Source organism: Akebia trifoliata, unplaced genomic scaffold (assembly GCF_017979445.1).
Source record: "Akebia trifoliata isolate Shusen 1 unplaced genomic scaffold, ASM1797944v1 Contig00805, whole genome shotgun sequence".
NCBI classification, from domain to species: Eukaryota; Viridiplantae; Streptophyta; class Magnoliopsida; order Ranunculales; family Lardizabalaceae; genus Akebia; species Akebia trifoliata.
In genome coordinates, this window is record NW_028237225.1 from 91 (window position 1) to 15,056 (window position 14,966).

General features: G+C 32.8%; 1 pseudogene; it reads left to right on the top strand.

Moving 5' to 3' along the window:
- The first annotated feature begins 1,273 nt into the window (after positions 1-1,273).
- LOC147381040 (G-type lectin S-receptor-like serine/threonine-protein kinase At4g27290) lies at positions 1,274-11,828 on the top strand (annotated as a pseudogene).
- The last annotated feature ends 3,138 nt before the right edge of the window (positions 11,829-14,966 follow it).

Here is a 14,966-nt window from a genome sequence, read left to right on the forward strand (position 1 = left end):
GTCACATTAGAAACCATATATCTAAAACCGTACTCCCGGCCAAAAATTAATGTTGACTTGAAGATTTAGGGACCATTCGATGGACTTACACTCCCAAAATCAGCTTGATTTGCTAATTTTGATTAATGGGTCAACTTCGACCAACAGGTGGGCCAAGCTCAAGGTCTATCCCAAGCCTAGGCCTGCCTTTTTCAAAATTGTCTTGCAGCAAATTTGAAAAATGATGACTCAAAGAAAGAAGAAACAAAAAGACTAAAAGTCAACATTCTCCGATGACTCTAACCTCAAGAGTCAAGGCTCCACGTACCTTTCAAATTTAAAAGAACCACGATAATACGACAGCTCCCCTCTGACAACGCTTCCCTACGACCCCATCACACAATCGTAGATAATTCACCTTGGGATACACAAGGAAAAGATTTATGATTCAACGTATCCAAAGATAAATGATTTATGATTTTGTGAGGGGCGTTTGTTAGAAAGGGGGAAAAAACAAAACATAAATAAATAAAAAATGAATCGTATGATGTTGCCCCCCCCCCCCCCCCCAATCACAAAACAGTAAATCAATTGCCTCGGGATACATAAAATTTTTTTTTATGACAAGGATGTAGAGGGGCGTGTGTTAGAGGGAGGTACAGAAAATCATTACACAATAAATATACCCAGTGTTTGATATGCTTCTCTTAGGAGAAAATGGGAAGCATCACAAATATTTGTAAGTTACACTTGCGATAGATACCCGAGAATGAACAATTAGAAGTTTGATCCCTTGTGCGCGCATCTTGTCTCATTTTTTACTTTATTTCACTCACATTTTTCTCAAATATTTGTAAGTTACACTTGCGATAGATACCCGAGAATGAACAATTAGAAGTTTGACCCCCTGCGCGCGCATCGTGTGCCCGCATACGCATTAAGGATAGTTTGGACCAATGGAGCAAATCCAAATCTCTCTCTCATATACACTTAAGTGATATAAGAAGTTCTATATAAGAACTAGACAATTTTCTTATTCCTATCCGATGGGGACTAAAGAATTTCTCAACACTCAATAATCTTATAAACCACATACAACTAACCATGACTAATAGGGTTCTTTGGAGCTGATTTGTCATTCACCCATAATGGATTTTTTGACAACTTAAAACATGAAACTATTCTCTTCAATGAGATGAATAAGTTTCCAAGTGGTCCATTCTCAAATACTAATGGGACCCACTTGAATCGTAGCTCAAATATCCCTACTTGGTCACAAAAATCTGGATAAAAAATGCAGATTTTTTTTTTTTTTTCCCACAATATTTCCATTGCTTCCCCCACCCTATCTCCTAAACAATCCATTAAAGACGGTGAGACTCTCTTTTCAGAACGAAATCTTTTCAAATTAGGATTCTTCAGTCCTAGAAACAATTCAAAGAACCGATATTTGGGAATATGGTACGTCGAAAGTGAAACTGTAGTTTGGGTTGCAAACAGAGACAACCCAATTACAGATTCATCCAGATGTCTTAAAATGGGCGAAGAACGCCAGCTTGTTCTCTTAAATAAAGATTCCAGAATTATGTGGTCAACAAATCAGTCCAAGGCAGAGAACCCAATTGCAATGCTTTTGGATTCAGGAAATCTTGTTATTTTATCAGAGAGTAATGATGGTGCTAATGAGAATTATCTATGGCAGAGTTTCGATTACCCAACTAATACATTGTTACCTGCAATGAAGCTAGGGTGGGACTTCAAGACCGGTATTAATCGATTTCTTACATCATGGAAGAATACTAATGACCCATCTACAGGTGACTTTTCTTACAGTGTAGATCCTCATGGATTTCCAGAATTATTTCTTTCGAACCGACTGATCTTGTGGTACAGAACTGGACCTTGGAATGGTGTCCAATTTAGTGGTAGCTCCGAACTGAAGGCCCTTAATGGCTTCAATTTCAGTTTCATCCACAATCAGGATGAGATATATTTCATATTCGTAACTAATAGTGATTCTGTTGTGTCAAGGCTGATTTTGAATGAAACTGGTGTGCTTCAACTTCAATTGACCGGCAAGAATCTTGACTGGAACACTTTATGGTCCGCCCCAAATGATCAATGTGACAATTACAGCGAGTGCGGTGCTTATGGCATATGTGACATGAATAGCTCGCCTGTTTGCTATTGTGTTAAAGGGTTTGAGCCCAAGTACCAAAAGAATTGGTATTTGAAAGACGGGTCAGGTGGATTTATTCCAAAAGTGAAATTTGATTGCAATAAGGATGATGAGTTCTTTAAATTGAAGAATATCAAACTGCCCGACACTTCGAGCTCAATCGTTAACAATAGCATGAGTCTTAGGGAATGTGAAATAGAATGCAGGACTAGTTGTTCTTGTACAGCTTATGCGAATTCTGACATTAACGAAGGAGGGAAGGGTTGCGTAGTATGGTTTGGTGATTTGATCGATCTCCGAGATAATTCTCAAGGTGGACAAGATCTTTATGTAAAGGTGCCAGCTTCGAAATTAGGTATGTTTCATTGTTGCAAAAACATTTGATTGTTGGGGGAAATACAATTCAGCTCTCAGTTGTGAGGCCAAAAGAGAGCTTCTATTGCCACACCATCTTTACTTAAGAGTGCACCCCAATTCATGTGACATCAATAAAGATTTAACACATCCTGGAGTGTTCCAAGTAAAATTTGGTGTGGCAATAGAAACTCTTTTATACCAAAAACATGAAAATTTGCAAAACAGTAAATTATTCATTTTAATTCCGAAAATGGAATTAAAACATTTTGGTTAATGTGGGGAACAAATTTACTGTTTTGTAAAGCAAAAACTTATCAACAGTATACATGAAAATAAAATGGGAAATTATTTACTGTTTTATAAAATAGAATTTTTTTCCACTTTAACTGAAATGTTTTAATTTCGAAAAAAAAAAAAATTTACCAGTTTCAGAATTAAAATGAATAATATACTATTTTGGGACATCTCCAACTTTTCTTTACTTTTTTTTGGAATTTCACCTTTTTATATTTATTAGTGTTTACTGAAATGGGACACAATCATATTTGTGATTTTAAAATTCAAAATCTCAATTAGACTCAAATGTTCCCTGGGTTAAATCAAGTCAAAAACTCAAGTGTTGATGCGACTAGTATTCCTTTTAAAATATTTATGAAACGAAGATTCTTCATAAGCAGTTTTGAATGACTGACGTTTTCAAATTTTTCGACCTTGTTTCGTAAGAGCAATTCGGTATATCGTTTTCTATATTTGTTTGTTTCTATTAGAATGGGACTTAAGTCGTATTTACAATTTTACGTTTTTTTTAGCCTTATTGCTAACTCAAATAAAACATATATGCCTTCTAACAAAATTATGAAAAGTGGTAACTAAGTTGAAAATAAGGTTATAGAGGTACATTCAGTTACATGGGTGGATAATCCTTTTAGAAAGAGTCGTGATAATTTGACTACCCCACATGACACACTCAATTGACTCTCCTAATATGATAAGGTCAGGAACCGTAGATCTATATGTTTCAAGATAGACGATACCCTTGAGATACAAATTTTTAAGGGGAATTGCAGTTTTGTATTTCGATGCGTTTAGATCTATGGTTCCCGAACTTGTCATGCTAGGAGAGTCGATTGAGTGTGTTACATGGGGAAGTCAAATTATCACGATTCTTTTAGAAAAAATCAATTTATTTCTATAAATTTTAAAATTTTGATACAATCATGAAAGTAACTAGAGGCGGTTTGCTCCCTCTATTCCTGTGTTTGATACTGTGTTTTGTTGTACATTGAAAAACTTTTGTGAGATTGAGACATGTGATCACAAGGATCAACCCCACCCCTATTAGGTGTGTGAATACCTTGGAGTACTAAAAAAGAGTCGCAATTCAAAATAGTGTCCCATTCCTATACATAAGAATGGTGCCTACATGACACATTTAGATTGGATAATACACACATTGGGCTGTGTGCACGATTTGGTTAGGAGATCGAGGTGTTTTAGTCTCAAACTGAAGCGTACAGGTACCATATATATAGACACCGTTCCAATTTTATAAGAATGGGACACCGTATTGGATCTTGAGTCATCAAGAAAAAATATAAAAACATAAGTAAAAGTAAAATTTGGATAAGTTCTATATCCCGCTCTATAATTATTGTCAGAATCTAGAGGGCTTCTTAACAAATAATTTATCTTTTGGATATGATGTAGAATCAGCCTTTAGGACCAAAGTACCATTATTAAAATTCAGCCATTGTTAATGTCCCTCAAATTCACTAATACAAGTTTTTCCCTTTGTCCTTATTTAACTGGGTTAGTACTCGTCATTTACTTGCAGCCAATCCTCCACCGTTGGACATCAACTATTCGCCTCCACCCACTGTTACACCCCATCGTAACGGTAAGTCCATTTGTTTTAATTATCTTCACTAATATAATGAGGGCAGGCCGAGTAAAAGTGGTTTGACTCCAAAATTTGGATTTTCTAAAATACCACAGGAGAATGATATGCTCCTAGTTTTAAACATTTAAATGTATTTTTCTTATCTATTTCGACAATCTATAACAAAAAATTATGAATATTTGATTCTAAATTTTTTGAAATTGGGATTCTAATTTTTTTTTTTTTTTTAATATTTGATTCGAGTGTCCCTTTCACAACAATAACATAAGTATTTTGGGTATTTCGAGAAGATGTATCGAATGCCGAGGTTAAAGGGATTTTTGGATTGAGGTTGAAAACAAAGGCATTTAGGTCATTTTCTATTATTCTCCTAAATAAAACCTAGGTCAAATGGGCTGTGTCATCAGTTTGACAACATATGAGTGTATCACTAATATTGATCAAAACACTGGGGGACATGTCTAAATCACCAATTTTTTTTTTTTTTCCAATGTCAACTTCAACACTTTTATTATTGACTTCAAACTTTTTTACTGTCAAGTTCAACATTTTTATTGTCGAGAACTTGATAACAAAAATGTTGGACTTGACAATAAAATTATTTATCTCAACAGAAATAAGTGTTGAGCTCAACACTACAAATGTGTTTTTTTTCTTTTTCTATTTATTTTTCCGACCTTAACACTAGATAGATCTTCTTGAAATACCTAAAAGGTACATATTATAGTTGAAAAACAGAAAGTTGAATGAAATGTTAAAACAAAATCTTCAAAAAATTTAGAATCCCAACTTTGTTCGTCATTTTTTGTTATAGATTGTCGAAATAGATCAAAAAATATATTAAATGTCAAAAATTAGAAGTATATCATTACCCATTCATCATTCACCATAAAAAAATCGTCTAAAATTATCGTAACCGCCATTGAAGAACCCAAACATGTGAAGATGAGAAAAGGGTAGTGTGGGTACGCCAAAAAATATTATAAGGGGATATGAGGGACCATTTAAATATTAAAAAAAATTACTCAAGGGACTATCAAGATACCACCCAAAGTCAGCAATTATTTAGAAAGAAACCCGTCCTACAAGGTTTCTTAAGTGATTTTCCCTTTTAGTTTAAATTATACAAATGTCTTATATTATGTTATTTTCAAAATCTACTTAATTAATAATTTAAATTATAAAAAAGCCCTTAATGTGCCACCTTCCAGTAGATTATAAAGGTAAAATTACTTAATAAACCCTGTAGGAGGGGTTTCTATTTAGGTAGTCCCAAACTTTTGGGTGGTAGATTGATAGTCCATTTAGTGAACTTTTTCTTTCTTAATGGTCCCTCAACCTCATCTATTTTTATAATGTTTCAGGAATACCTAAATGACTGTTTTTCTCATCTTTTTAACACACATAGGTTTTCCAATGTTGATTGCACTCATTTTCGACGATTTTTCTTTTTATCGTGAATAACAAATGGAGAATGATATACTTTTAATTTTGAATATATATATATATATATATATATATATATATATATGGATTAGGATCTGTATACACATAAAGCTACAATGCATTTTGTCTTATATGGGAAAAAATGTTTGGAATGGGCTGATTTTTTGTGAGGATGATCTCTATGATGAGGAGATCATCCTCGTCAAAAATCAGCCCATTATGAAACTTCTAGCCCCATGTTTACAAGTTGAAAATTTTTAGACCATCCAATTTTTGTAAATCACTTTTGATAGGGTTAGAAGTTTTAGAATGGAATGATTTTTTGCAAGGATGATACCCTCACCACAGAGATCATCCTCACAAAAAATCAGCATATTCCGAACCTTTTTAATCATATAAGAAAAAAACGTTGTAGCTTTATGAGTAGCTTTATGTGTCTACGGAACCCCATATATATATAGTTTATTTTGATGATTTATATGAAATAAAAATTTGAAGAACGAAGTTGAGTTTTTAAAATTTTCAAAGATTTTCTCATAACTTTTGATTAGAGCGTTCATTTCACAGATATGATATATGCATTTTGGGTATTTTGTGAAGATATATCCAACATTGAAATTGAAAAAAGAAAAAAAAAATTGAAAATTTTGGATCCATTTACAATGTTGTGTACACCACTTTTTATTGTTGAGTTCACTACTTTTTAGGGTAAATTATACTTTGACCCCCTTGTGTAGGTTTGGTTTAATTCCATGTTAGCCCCCTAATATTTTGATAATTGCACTTACCTCCCCTTTACACACTATGTTAAAGTTCAAATGCTATTTACCCTCACATTTTATCTTTTTTTTTATACATAAAAAAAAAAAAATAATAAAAATAATAAAAATTGGAACTATAAAACTGGTCCTGTTTAAACATAATTCACAAGGAAACATAATTTTTTTTTATAAAAAAGAATAATATTTTAAAAAGGGTGAAATGATATTAATAAAAGGTAATAAAACAGTTTTTTTTATGTTTGGTTGATGGCAAGTAGAAGAAAGGGGGGTAAGTGAATCCGTTAGATATATATAGGGGAGGTAGGTGCAATTGTCAAAACGTTAGGGGGCGACATATGATTATGCCAAATCAAAGGGGGTGAAAGTGTAATTTACCCCACAGTTTATTGTCAAGTACAAGATTTTTATTGTTAAGTTCAAAAATAAAAATCTTGAACTCGACAATAAAAGGTACTGAACTCAATACTATAAATGTGGTCTAGATTTTTCAATTTTATTTTTCCAACTTTGAAATTGGATATATCTTCTCAAAGACTACTGATAATCTAACACTCTTTTTCAAACGATCCTTGTAAGCTCCTTGACGTGGCAGTTACAGAATCATAACTATTTTTCTTATGTATTTTGAAGTAAAGGATATACAATTCTGTGATTGAGAGCATACAAAGAGTGCTAGAGTATAATGACTACTTCTCAAAATACCCAAAATACATATATCATAGTTGTGAAATGAACATCGAATCAAAAGTTACTAAAAAATCTTCAAAATATTTAGAATCTTTAGTTCATTTTTTTTTTGTTATAAATTGTTGGAATAAATTGAAAAATACATCTTAAAGTTTAAAATTAAGAGTATATCATTCTACATTCGTCATTCACGATAAAAAAAATCATATGAAATTATTACAATCGTTATTGAGAAACTTAAGTATGTGACAAAAATATGTAAAAGACCAAGATATCATTGTATATTCACTAAAAGACAAAATGGATATCGGTATTACTGGAAAGTGAATTTGGCGGAGAATGTTAACGTCCTCATGAGGTCTTGGATGTTAACATGCCCCTATACATATATGGATTAAATGTCGATACATAATATAAACTAATTACAATTTGAAACTCATTCATCATCTCTTCATACTTTGTTCTCAATTAGTCACCACTCACTCATATTATATTTGATGGACTTATTCCTTTTTCAACACCTGCGAATTAACTCTTTAGCTATTTACCAAAGTAGAGAGATGCTTTTCATAATTAATTTTCCTAGCAAAAATTGGTTATAACTCATTATGTTACTTATATTAAAAAAAGAAAAAGAAAATACTAGCATATCATATCCTCAACGTTTGATATGAGTCATAAGATGATGATGTTGAAAATATTAAATTTAAATCTTAAGTTATATGTATTTTTGGAATCCAAATTTTGGTATTGAATCACTTCTACTCCGCCTTCTTTCATTATAATAGTAAAGATTTATTGGTGGAAAAATTTAGTTCATGGAAATACAATTAATTTATTGAAACACTTCCTCATCACAAAGTGAAAAAAAAGCCCATACTTGACAGCCCAAGACCTTTAAATTTCATAAAATTTGATGAATCAAGTTGTCCATTTTATTTTGACGGACCGAAATGGTCAAATTAATGGAGAATGAGAGAAATTCAACTCTAAGCTAGCCGCCAAATCTGTGAAACAACAAAATTTTCAATGGGCCTGGGCCGTCGAAATTCGGTTCTAAAATTTGTGGGCTTTCGCCCATCATATTTCCATGTCGAATTTTACAGTTTTACGTAGTGCCTTCTTATTCAAATTGCAGGTCGAACGAAAATAGTTCCAAGATTTGTTATCATATCAAGCATCATATTTGGTATAATTATATTGGCATCGTCAATATTTATCTTAAGCAGGTGGACGAAGAAAAGAAAAGGTAAATTCATCTAATAGGTATGAAAAGCATTTATGATGTTATACTTCCTACTAAATAGGGTCAAATAATGAGACCCCCTTAAAATTTTAGGATTATGGCAAGCATTGTTGATAATTGTGAAATTCACACTTTTACATGGATATGAATGTTGAAATCCTCTGTGAGATGGACCCATATAGTTGACCATGAGATCAATGATAATACTTGAATTCTAAATAGATGCAAATTGTGTGCCTACATGAGGTTCTTTCTTTTTTTAAGCTATGGAATGTTTTTTCACAAACTCACATACATATTACATTAAATGGTTGGTGAGGTGGCTAAGGCCACTCCTAAGGAAGTGCAGGTCTGAAGTTCGAAACCCTCCTTGGGGCCACCCTCATCTATTTTTCCCAAAAATTACTTGTTGTGTATGTGGCAGAGGGGATTGCGCCTATCTTGAGCATTAGTCGAGTGTTCTAAGAGACACGGATATCTTATTTCAAAAAAAATAAAAGGAATTACTACTATTCATCCATTCCACCCTATCTAGAGCATGTCTTATGTTATTGAAAGCATCTTCATATTCATTTACACTATCATTTTACTTTTAATTTGTCATTTATTGAAGCCACCCCTATATCTTCTGAAATATGATCATTTTAATTTTGCTTTTTTTAGTCTTGTCTACTAATCTCATCCAATATCCTCCTCTCTACTGTGCTCAATTTGTTGATATGATAATATATGACAGCCCAACATTACGCTCCATAAAGCATAGTCCATCATCTTATCATGCTATAAAGCCTCTTTTTAATTTAATCGGCTTACGTCAATCACATGCACTTTAGCAGGTCCTCTTTAACTGTCCAAATATGATCTTACGGACAATGAAAGCGGTCTCTTTGGGTATTTATAATCAATCAACTTTCTACTGGATACCACATCTTGTGTGTTTGTCATAAATTTACATTCCATGTACTTGATCTTAGATTCTGCTTATTCTAAAGTATTTGGCCTGGACTCCAGCATTTCTCTTCATAATTCTAGCTTTCGGCTGAATCCTTTAGTTTCATCGACAATCATTACATCATATGCAAACAACATATGCCAAGGTACACGCTCCTTAGCGTGAGCATTTACTTCATTTATAATTAGAGCAAATAACTAAGGAGTCAAGGTTGAGATACATCCAATTGTACATAGTTGGATACGCAGTCATCACCTCTCCATTTACTCTCATACTAGTTATTTAAGTTCTCTCCTATATAAACACAGAAGGTATGAAACTTTTTTTAATGCAATCATACCAATAGAGTGCAAGATGGATTTTTAAGTGATAGAATGAAATGGTACTAAGTCATCTGAAACTGGTTGGTCTCATTTTGTTGTTTTGCTTTAACCTTTGTTCAATCACTCTTTTCTATAGTTTCATCTTATGAATCAATAAGTTCAACATAAATTGATAGTGCAATTTTGTATTTCCCCTTTATTATTATATATAGGTATTTTGATCCTTTTTCTCTTGTCATTTGACATCTTTTCAATATATCGATCTTATCAACGAAAAATAATGTTGTTTGCATGAAATGAGAAATATTCTGATGTGGGTACAAAATCACTAGATATGCAAAATGTTGGTCAAGATGGCGTGTCTTACTCCTTCCCCAAGTATAAGGGGACATTCATACAGTTTTCCATGGATAGTACCATGGGATGTTGATTATATATTGAATTTCCCAACAACAGGAACAAAAAGAAAAATAGAGGACCTGTTTGATCTTCGTGGAACTGCCAAAAATTGCAAAGACACCACAGAGGCAGAAATGCCCATAGAGGCTTCGAAACAAGGAAACGCCCCACATTTACCAATATTCAACTTCAAAGTAATTGCAAATGCTACATATAATTTTTCCGATGCAAATAAGCTTGGAATGGGGGGATTCGGCCCTGTTTACAAGGTGAGGTAGTCTTTTATTTAATAAAATTTGAGGGAGTTGACAATTCAAAATAACTTATATGAATTTACTGCCATCTCAGGGCACGCTACCAGGAGGTCAAGTAATAGCAGTGAAAATACTTTCCAAAAGCTCTGGACAAGGCTTGAAGGAGTTCAAGAATGAGGTTATGTTGATATCCAAACTTCAACACAGGAATTTAGTTAGGCTTTTAGGGTGCTGCATTGAAAGGGAAGAGAAGATGTTACTCTATGAATACATGCCCAACAAAAGCTTGGATTCTTTTCTTTTTGGTATGGTTACTATTTATGAATAATTTCCAAAATCATTTCAACTTTTGCTAATATTGTCTGGTGGACAAAAAAAATGGACCAGATCCAACTAAACAAGGGCAACTGAACTGGCTTAAACGCTTCCACATTGTTGAAGGGATCGCTCGAGGTCTTCTCTATCTACACTGAGATTCAAGATTAAAAATTATTCATTGAGATTTGAAAGCCGGAAACATTTTATTGGATGATGAGATGAATCCCAGAATTTCAGACTTTGGCATGGCAAGGATTTTTGGAGGAAATCAAACTATAGCAAATACTAACAAGGTTGTAGGAACATAGTAAGTACTAGTTTCTTGATAGCCTAAAATTTCTCCTTAGTTGGTACTTTTATCCTTCTAATTAATTAATATAGAAATAAATTAAAAAGGGTGAAACTAATTGATTTGAACAATTTTTATTTCCTTAATCTATCCACTGAATCCTTAATGGTAAAATGCAGTGGATATATGTCCCCGGAATATGCCATGGAAGGGAGATTCTCTGAGAAATCGGATGTCTTTAGCTTTGGGGTATTACTTTTGGAGATCGTGAGCGGGAAGAGAATTAACCAATTTTATCTTCATGAACAATCATTAAGCCTTGTGGGATTTGTAAGTACATAGTATTTCATAACTTGTAGGATCCTTTTCTTTATTTATGAACTCATTTTAATAATCATAGAAGACGGATCAATATTATTTCAGGCATGGCGATTATGGAACGAAGGTAAGGAAATAGAATTAATGGACCCAACATTAAGAGACTCGTACTTTACCTCAGAAGTATTGAGATGCATTCGTATAGGTCTCTTATGTGTACAAGAAGATGCAAGGGAGCGACCAACAGTGTCTACTGTAGTTCTAATGCTTGGCATGGATACCACACATCTTCCTACTCCAAGACAACCTGGGTTTACAATAGAATCTGATTTATTTTTAGATGGCCCAGAAATGAGCTCAGTAAATAATGTCACTATTACAGAAGAGGGTAGCAGATAGCTGATAGCAAGTAATAACTGCAACATATTTTTTTTTTTCAGGAATGTATATATATTATTCAAGACTTTAAGTTTTGAATTAGTATAAATGAATCATTTACTTGAATAGAAGAAGTATTAAACAATGTCACTACTACATATGAAAGTGGCAGGTAGCTAGTGACAAGTAAATCCAACATTCTTCTTTGTTTGCTTTTTTTCTAGGGATATAAATATGAGAATGCTAACATCTAAGACTAGATGGGGACACTAGCATTCCCCAACAATTTTTGTTTTCAATTATACCCCTCCTCATTTTGTCTTTTAGTGAAAAAGATAAGGGTATATTAGTCTTTTACATAATAAATACATTTAGTTTGATACTAAGTATAAGCATTAATTCCTCAAGGGCCACCAGCGAGGACACACCCTCACTTACCTGGTGCGTGTGATGTGTGGGCGTTGCACATGCCCTAAGACTAGTATTTGGACAAGACCATGTGAAAGCACCCTCGATCCGCGGGGTACGCGGATCCATTTTTGACCTTTGAGGTTTGGGAGTCGCCACCTAGTTATTACGGTCTAGGAACCGAACACTAACTCTAAAAGAAAAATAATACTAATCTACGAAAGAAAAATATGGGTCCGGGGATCACGTTACGGGGTTGGAAGGTATTAGGTACCAACCCCGCCCGGTAAACGTCGGTCTCTACTAATTCCCAAAAATAATTACATTGCTAAAAAGACCTAAATAATAATAAAATAAAAATAAAAATATTTACCTTTGCCACGTAACGGTTTTGTTCCCTCAGATCTGATAGAACAGCTCTTCGTATAGTACTCATCGCTTTGTTCTGTCATTGGATTCGTTTCAGACCTCTAAGACGAAGTACCTCCTTCTTAGATCTGAATATTTCTGATTTGTTTATGGATATTATGGGTGTTTTTTAGGAGTTTCTAAGTATTTTTTGAGCTAAAGTTGGGGTATGGATGTTAGGTAAGGAGTTAGGACTTCAAAATTAGAGTTTATGAGAGGCTAGGGAATCTTTTTAACCTACATTTCTTAGGATTTATTTTTTGATACGAAAATAGGTTGTAGGAACCCTTATTTATATATTTTTTTGAGTGCTTGTTTTGATAGAGTTAGTGTTTAATTATAATTCTTTTAGAGAGAATTATTGTTTAATTAGAATTATAGAGGTATTTAATTAGAATTATATTAGATAGTTTTATAGTTTAATTAGAATTTTATTAGGTAATTTTAGAGTTTAATTATAATTCTATTAGGGTTAGGGATTGACTTCGGTCTTATTAGATTAATTAGGGTTTTGATTTTAATTAGGATTTTGACTTAAGTCTTATGAGATTGACTTTATTTTTTTTGACTTAAGTCTTACTTGATTGATTTTGACTTGAGTCTTACTTGACTGATTTTGACTTAAGTCTTACTTGATTGACTTTATTTTAAATTAGGATTAATGTTTTAATTATTAATTTCGAAAAATTTTAATTATTAAAATTATAAATTTACCATTTTGCCCTCGAAGACGATTTTTTGCGTTTTAAATCGGTTTTTGATGTTCCAGGATGTTTCGGAATTGATTTTTCGTAAGGAATTCAATGGGAATATTGGTTTGTGTCATTTATGAAAATTTTTTATGCGAAATGATTGTGAACTTTATGAGGGGTATTTTCGTAATTTTATCAAATTTTGTGAAAATTGGCAAAATGATTTATTTGGTTTCGATTTGTTATTTTATGTGTTTGAAAGAGTTTTTCTAAGCGTAATGTAGGCTCTAGGGATGTTTTGAGGTTAGGGGTATTTTGGTAATTTGATCATTTTTTAGTGATTTTTACCGTGAAACTTCTTTTTGTCTGCAAGATGATGATTTCTATATTTTTGGGATTATGTTTTCCTAGTGTTAAGTGGTTTCTACAGTTTTGTTAATTTGAGATACCTCATCCGGATTTCTGAAACATATCTTGTAACAAAATATAGCATTGGAATAATCATCCATCATTGGGAACCGTTGCAATCGAGTTGGCGAGTTGATTAATCAGGCGAGTGCAAAAATGGGGTGTCTACACCATGGTTTATAGATTAGGTGAAGCCCAGATATTGGCCCGATCCATTGTCTACAAGGATACCAGATTATCAAAAAATAAATAAATAAATACATTTATTATGCCCTTAATAAATGCATTTATTATATTGCCATTGTTTTCCAAAACAATTACTAGAAAAAAAATATTTAAATCAAAAGACTTAAATACCCTTAGTATTTATTATGTAAACAAACATTTATTATATAAAAGAACAATTTACTTTTGATTTTTCACTAAAAGATGAAATGCGGAGGTATATCATTGAAAAATGAATTTGTTGGACAATATTAACGACCCCATGAGGTCTTGGATGTTACACAGTCGTGTATTGAAGAGCCAAGTCCTTTTATGCAAATTTTTTATTTATTCAGTTTTGATGGATAGGTCACTATGTGAAAACAAGAAAATTCGACAAAAAAATTTATAGGATTGTCAAAATTCTAGATATTCCTAGATTTGACAACTTAGAGCTGTCAAATTTCTCCCATCCTTCATTAATTTGATAGTTTCGGCTCATTGATTAAAAAAATTTGACAATGAAAAATTCGATGCCAATTCGACCCCTTTGTCCGTCAAATTTGGGTTTTTTTTCGCATTGGGAACCAACCCAAGCAACAAAAAACAAATAAAAATACTATAAAAACTATTAAAGTATTTTAGTTATTCTGTACTGTTCGACAGATTATAATGTGAATAATGTTTCTCTTTTCTTATTCTCCTTCTTATCCTATAGGATTTATCTTTACTCTCGGATCCACATTTTTTCCATCAAATCTAAAAAGGCTAGTATTGGATTATCTATGAGATGACCACGTTGGCTTAATAACCCTTAGTAAAATTTGGAACCTTATGAGTTATTCAAGTTAGCCAATGTTCTCCAAAGATTTTTCATGCATGTCCTTAAAAGAAAAAGAATTTCTTGTGCCTATCTCAATGATTGATTATTTGTGTGTTATCTTAATTGATCACTTCCGTTCTATATTGCACTAACCTGATTGATTGTTTATCTAATATGCCATGATCTGATTGATGTATCTCTATGATGTGCATGCCT